Below are 6,746 nucleotides of genomic sequence, written 5' to 3' on the forward strand. Positions count from 1 at the left end.
TCTGGTCAGCACTGGTACTACACAGCTGCCTTATGTAGTGGACAGCGTTGGTAACGGCAGCATTGTTCCCGCTGTAGGGAATGCAGATCTCAAAACAGAAATTCCGCACCAAATCCGCATGTGTTATTTCAAAGGTAAATTCAGCGCTGAGTGTGCACCATGATAGGGAACGCTGCTTCTTTTTTCCATGTGTGAAAAAAAATTAAAATTTAATGAAAAATTGCTGAATGGGAGACTGTTTTTGAGGCAGAAAAGCTCCAAAATCTGTGCCAAAAAACTCAGGGGGTCATTTATCCAACTGGTGTAAAGTAGACCTGGCTTAGTTGCCCATAGCTGCCAATCAGATTCCACCTTACATTTTGGACAGCTCCTTTGGAAATGAAAGAAGGAATCTGATTGGTTGCTATGGGCAACTAGGCCAGTTGTACTTTACACCAGTTTGATAAATGACCCTCTTAGTGTGTACTGGCCCATTGCGTTCAATATGGCAGCACCACTGATGCCTGCGACAGCAGCTACACTCATTTCAGCACCTCGCTTTAGTTATACCCGATCCCGGGAAAAGGGATGTCTAATGGTGGGCAAAAACCCCTTTAAGCCTTAAAGGGGTGTTCCACCTAAACAAAAATAGTTGACATTGGGGTTAGAGAGGCAAATAAGAGAGACTTTTTAGGCCTCTTTCACACGAACAATACGGATTATGTAAGGATGCGTTCAGTGAAACTCACACAATGTCGCAAGCAAGTTCAGTAAATTTTGTCTGTGATTGCACCCGCATGGAAAAACGCAATCAGTGAAAAAACCCTGAAGGTTTACAAACAACATCTCTTAGGCTAGTTTCACACTAGCGTTCGGCTGTTCGCTCGTGAGCTCCGTTTGAAGGGGCTCACGAGCGGACCTGAACACTTCCGTCCAGCCCTGATGCAGTCTGAATGGATGCGGATCCGCTCAGACTGCATCAGTCTGGCGGCGTTCAGCCTCCGCTCCACTCAGCAGGCGGACACCTGAACGCTGCTTGCAGACCGTGGTATCCCGGCCTGGCATCCTGCTGAGAGCAGGAGCGCACAGCGTCATTGGTTGCTATGACGACGTGCGCTTCGTGCGGATCCGTCCAGACTTACAATGTAAGTCAATGGGGACGGATCCGTTTGAAGATGCCACAATATGGCTCAATCTTCAAGCGGATCCGTCCCCCATTGACTTTCAATGTAAAAGTCTGGACAGATCCGCTCAGGCAAATTTCACACTTAGCTTTTTTTTGCAAATATAATGCAGACGGATCCGTTCTGAACGGAGCCTCCGTCTGCATTATTATGATCGGATCCGTTCTGAACGGATCCGATCGAACGCTAGTGTGAAAGTAGCCTTAGCAACCATCAGTGAAAGGCCGAATGCACACGGCCGTGAGCGGTCCGTGGTATCCCGGCCTGGCATCCTGCTGAGAGCAGGAGCGCACGGCGTCATTGGTTGCTATGACGACGTGCGCTTCATCCCGCCGCTACACTAAAGTAATACACTCGTATAGATCTATACGAGTGTATTACTGTAGTATAGCGGCAGCATGAAGCGCACAGCGTCATAGCAACCAATGACGCCGTGCGCTCCTACTCTCAGCAGGATGCCAGGCCGGGATACCACGGACCGCTCACGGCCGTGTGCATTCGCCAAACCAGGATGCAATGCGTTTTTCACTGAAGCCTTATTTACTTCTATGGGGCCAGGTCTGCGTGAAAAACGCTGAATATAGAACATGCTGCGATTCTTACGCAATGCAGAACTGATGCCTGAAAAAAAAAACGCTCATGTGCACAGACCCATTAAAATGAATGGGTCAGGATTCAGTGCGGGTGCTATGCGTTCACTTCACGCATTGCACTCGTGTGAAAGGGGCCTCTACCTCTACCAATCCCTCGCTGCTACGGATACAATGGCGCCCCGATTTCCCGCTGCTCTCTACTCTCAGCACGCAGGAAATACCTAGAGATGCTCCCAGTCATCGGTCAAAGCCATGACCCCCCCCTTCCCAAATGGTAGCACCCAATATAACTATGCTGACGATCGTCCTCCTCACATAACACAGGGGTGCACAGTGACACACATTGCGCCAGCCACCGATCACAGCATTGCAACGTTTCTTACGTCGTGACATAATGAACGTGGTTGTGCTGCAACTCACAAGTTTGCGCGACCTAATGGTCTTGAGAAACCTAGCAGGTTTGGATTTCTTGTGACTGTTGGGTCGCAGTCACTTGTGAGGGGCAGCACGACCCCATCTCACTTTTATTATGCCACGATGTACAGTAGCGTTGCTCAAGCGCTGTGTGTCATGGCCGTAGCCTAGGGGTGGCCAACCCGTAGCTCCTTCGCACTTCCTTCATTTGCGGCTCGCAGGGGAGTGGTCCGGCCAGCTCTTACTCTCCTCTCTGCAGCGCTCTCCTCTGTCTACATATGCGGCTGGCGCGGGAGCGGCCCAGCTCTTCCTCTACTTTGCGCTCCTCTCAGCAGCGCTCTCCACTATGTCCTGACGCACACAGCGTTAGGACGTAGTACGTGGAGGCCCGCGCTCTGCACGTCAGGTCACTGTGGAGAGGGCTCCACAGTCCTCAGAGGTACGGTAGGTAATGAACCACAAGTTGTTTTACCTGTATCCGAAGTGCTTCACTATGGTGTGATTTTTTGGGTGCCCTGCAGAGGAATCCAGGAGGCGCGTTTGGAATCCAGAGCTGGGAAGCGCTGTTATCCTGTATCAGTCCGGTGGGCTTACAGCACGGTTGGAAAATATTCCTTGTTCAGGCAGCGCGGTTCTTTACTTTAACGCATTGGAAACTGGTGTGAATTGACCCACAACACTACAAGGACCTGCAGCGCAAGTACTCAATAGTATCTAAAAGAACTACGTGACTGACTTTCTTTAATCAGACATTTCTATAATAGGCACCTGATCTGTTCCACAAACTGCAGAAGGCACACGCGGACCGCAAAACACGACACGGTCATGTGCATGAGGCCTTATACTGCAGATTTCACCCTTTCAATGCAAAGAATGACACTGCATCTAATCTGCAGCGTGTTAAGACACCCCGTGCAGGGCCGTCTTTAATATTGATTGGACCCTGGGCAAGAATTTACCTGGGCCCCCTGGATCCCACCTTCCCCCACCTTAGCATGTGGCCACTAGAGGTGTTCCTTGGCAGTAATGTAAATACTGTCTTTTTCTGAAAAGGCAGTTTACACATTAAAAATCTTGCAGAGACATGCTATAGACACCAGAACTACTACGTTTAGCTGTCGTGGTTCTGGTGACTCTAGTGTCACTTAATATAGAGGGGGGGAAAAGAATCCGCACAAAAGTATCAAATAAAATGGCTGTATCATTAATCTAAAAACTAAAAAAGCACAACTTCTGACACAAATACATAGTATTTTGTAGATTACTTTTTTTTTTTTTTTTTTTTTTTTACAATGTGCAGATAGTACAGTACTACTAACCCCTCCATCCACCTATCCCTCCCCCTTCTCCAACCACCCAGCACCCTTAGGCCTCCTGCACACGAACGTGTGCGCCCCGTTGCCGTATTGCGGACCGCATTTGCGGATCCGCAATACAAGAGTGCCGTTCCGTGGGGCATTCCGCATCACGGACTCGGACCCATTCACTTCAATGGGTCCGCAATTCCAGAGATGCGGAATGGTGTGGGACGGAAACACGGAACGGAACCCTACGGAGTGCTCCCGTGGGGTTTCGTCCCATACTTCCGTTCCACAAAAAGATAGAACATGCGCTATCTTTTTGCGGAACGGCCAGATCGCAGACCCATTAAAGTGAATGGGTCCGCGATCGGCTGCCCCATGGGCGGTGTTCGTGCATTGTGGCCCGCCGCACGACCACGGGGCACCCAAGTTTGTGTGCAGGAGGCCTTAGGCTGAGTTCACATCAGCGTTCAGCCTTTCCGTTCTCCTGCTTCGTTATAGGAGCAGGAGAACGGAAAGGACGGATTCAGCACATAACGGAGCCTACGGACCCCATAGACTATAATGGGGTCCGTTAGGTTTCCGCTCAGAAGCTGATTTTGGAGCAGAGACAAAAGTTGTGTGCCCAGGACTTTTGTCTCCGCTTCAAAAATCTTCCTCTGAGCGGAAACCTAATGGACCCCATTATAGTCTATGGGGTCTATAGGCTCCGCTATGTGCCGAATCCGTCCTTTCCGTTTTCCTATAACGGAGAAGGAGAACGGAAAGGCTGAACGCTGATGTGAACTCAGCCTAAGGCCTCCTGCGCAGCCTAAGGGTGCTGAGTGGTTGGAGAAGGGGGGGGGGGGGGAATGGAGGGGTTAGTAGTACAGTACTATCTGCACATTGTAAGAAATATAAATAAAAGTAATCTGCAAAATACTATGTCTATGGTGTCTATAGCATGTCTCTGCATGATTTTTTATGTAAACACTGCCTTTTCAGAATAAAAGACAGTAAGTATTTACATTACTGCCACATGCTAAGGTGTGGGAAGGCGGGATCCAGGGGGCACAAGTAAATTCTTGCCCAGGGTCCAATCAATATTAAAGACGGCCCTGCAAGGGTGTCTTCACACGCTGCAGATTAGATGCAGTGTCATTCTTTACATTGAAAGGGTGAAATCTGCAGGATAAGGCCCCCTGCTGTCGGCTGTGCTGTGAAGGCTGTGCACAGCGTGACGTTACAGAGTGCCTCACGCTGTGCACAGCCGAGGACCAGGAAGCGGTGAGTACAAAGCCTTCACCGCTTCCTGGTCCTCTGGACGATGTCATTGAATTTGTGGGCAGGGGCAGGGCTCCCCCAGGAGCAACTAGGCCCGAGGAAGCTGCCCCTTTTGCCCTGCGTTAAAGACGGCCCTGCACCCTTGGGTGCGTTTTTTTCGGCTGCAGATTTTCTCAGTCACGTGTGAACCCTGCTTTAGCGCTTTTTTTTGTTGGGCGTTAATGGATGCACAGTTCTGCTATTAAAACTTCAGTTTCACAGCAAAACGGCACGTCCAGTAACAATAAGGATCCGCAAAAAAACGGAAGCCGCCCGTGTGCCTTCCGCGACTTGCGTAATGGAACGGGTGGCCTATTGTAGAAATGCCTATTCTTGTCTGCAACACGGACAAGAATAGGACATGTTCTATTTTTTTTTTGCGGAGCCTCGGAATGGAGCAACGGATGCGGACAGCACACAGCGTGCTGTCCGCATCTTTTGCGGCCCCATTGAAGTGAATGGGTTCGCATTCGAGCCGCCAAAACAGCGGTTCGGATGCGGACCCAAACACCCGCCTAAGGCTACTTTCACATTAGCGTTTTTTTGCAGATCCGTCATAGATCTGCAAAAAACGCTTCCCTTGCAATACTACAACCGCATGCATCTGTCACGAACGGATCCAGTTGTATTATGTCTTCTATAGCCATGTCGGATCCGTCCCCATTGACTTACATTGTGCCAGGACAGATCCGTTTGGCTCAGCACCACATGGCGGACAGAAAAATGCTGTTTTGGTGTCCGCCTCCAGAGCGGAATGGAGACTGATGCATTCTGAGCGGATCCTTTCCCATTCAGAATGCATTAGGTCAAAACTGATCCGTTTTGGACCGCGTGTGAGAGCCCTGAACGGATCTCAGAAACGGAAACCAAAACGCCAGTGTAAAAGCAGCCTAAGGGCTCAGACACACGACCCTCACTTTTCGCACCGACCCATTCAGCTCTATGGAACCATGCACATTTTTTATTTTATTTTTGTAAATTTGCAGATTTCATTGCAGGTCCTACTCTTGTCCTCATTTACGGATGAGAAAAGCACTTTCTACTGACGGAAGCGAGGAAAAAAGCATGGATCCAATCCGTATTTTGTGGATCCCTTTTTTGCAGACCCAGCAGTGCACACGGGGTGTAAACGTTGCAGGTATTAAAGGGGGGCTCTGATTATTTCTAGTACAGGGGATAATTACTGGATTAGTGGGGATCCTACCAGCCATCATGCACCCTGCAGGGTCCCCTGGAGCTGACCGGTCAGGCATGCGCCCTGCAGCTCCACTCACCTCTATGGCTGCTATCTCCGCTGCAGGGAGCTGCCACTTCCAGGGGGCCCTACAGAATACGGAGCCCCTACTCTTGTAATGGTAGCAGGGCCCCCACCCGTGTAACAGTTATCCATCATTCTGTTGATAGGGAGGAAAACCTGGAAGTCCCGGAGAATACCTCTTTATTACTGCACACCTATCGGTGAGTTTCACCAGAGGACTCCCGGGCACCGCGTCTCCTCTCAGCGCAGTCCTTCCTCTGCTACGTCCCGTTCACGTCAGACTTAGATCACTCCGCCTCAGGCGCCTGTGCTGGGGGTTCCTCCGCTCTTCTGGGAGCGATGGCGGCGGTGGCGCAGTTACTCTGCGGAAGGACTTTTTTCTTCCCTCGTTGTGTTTTTTTTCTGTATTTTTTTCTCGTATTGACCAACCTTACAGTAGAATAAATGGTCGGTGTTGAGAAAAGTGAAATAAAGGCAGAGGAGTGTTTGGTTATGTGTGCAATTATAGAGAGGTCCTTGGGCAGTATGGTGGGACTTGTAAAATGAGTCTTGGTAATGTTTTTTTGGGGGGGTTAACTGTATTTTTCTAAACTATTTTGGTGGTGACGTTTCTGTGGTTTCAATGGGGTCCATTGTGTTGATGTGAAAAGTAGTGCTGCACATCTCTGACGCAGGCGTGAACGTGGCCCAAAGCATTATAGCTGGTGTTTCCACG

This window comes from Bufo gargarizans, unplaced genomic scaffold (genome assembly GCF_014858855.1).
Source record: "Bufo gargarizans isolate SCDJY-AF-19 unplaced genomic scaffold, ASM1485885v1 original_scaffold_976_pilon, whole genome shotgun sequence".
Lineage (NCBI taxonomy): Eukaryota > Metazoa > Chordata > Amphibia > Anura > Bufonidae > Bufo > Bufo gargarizans.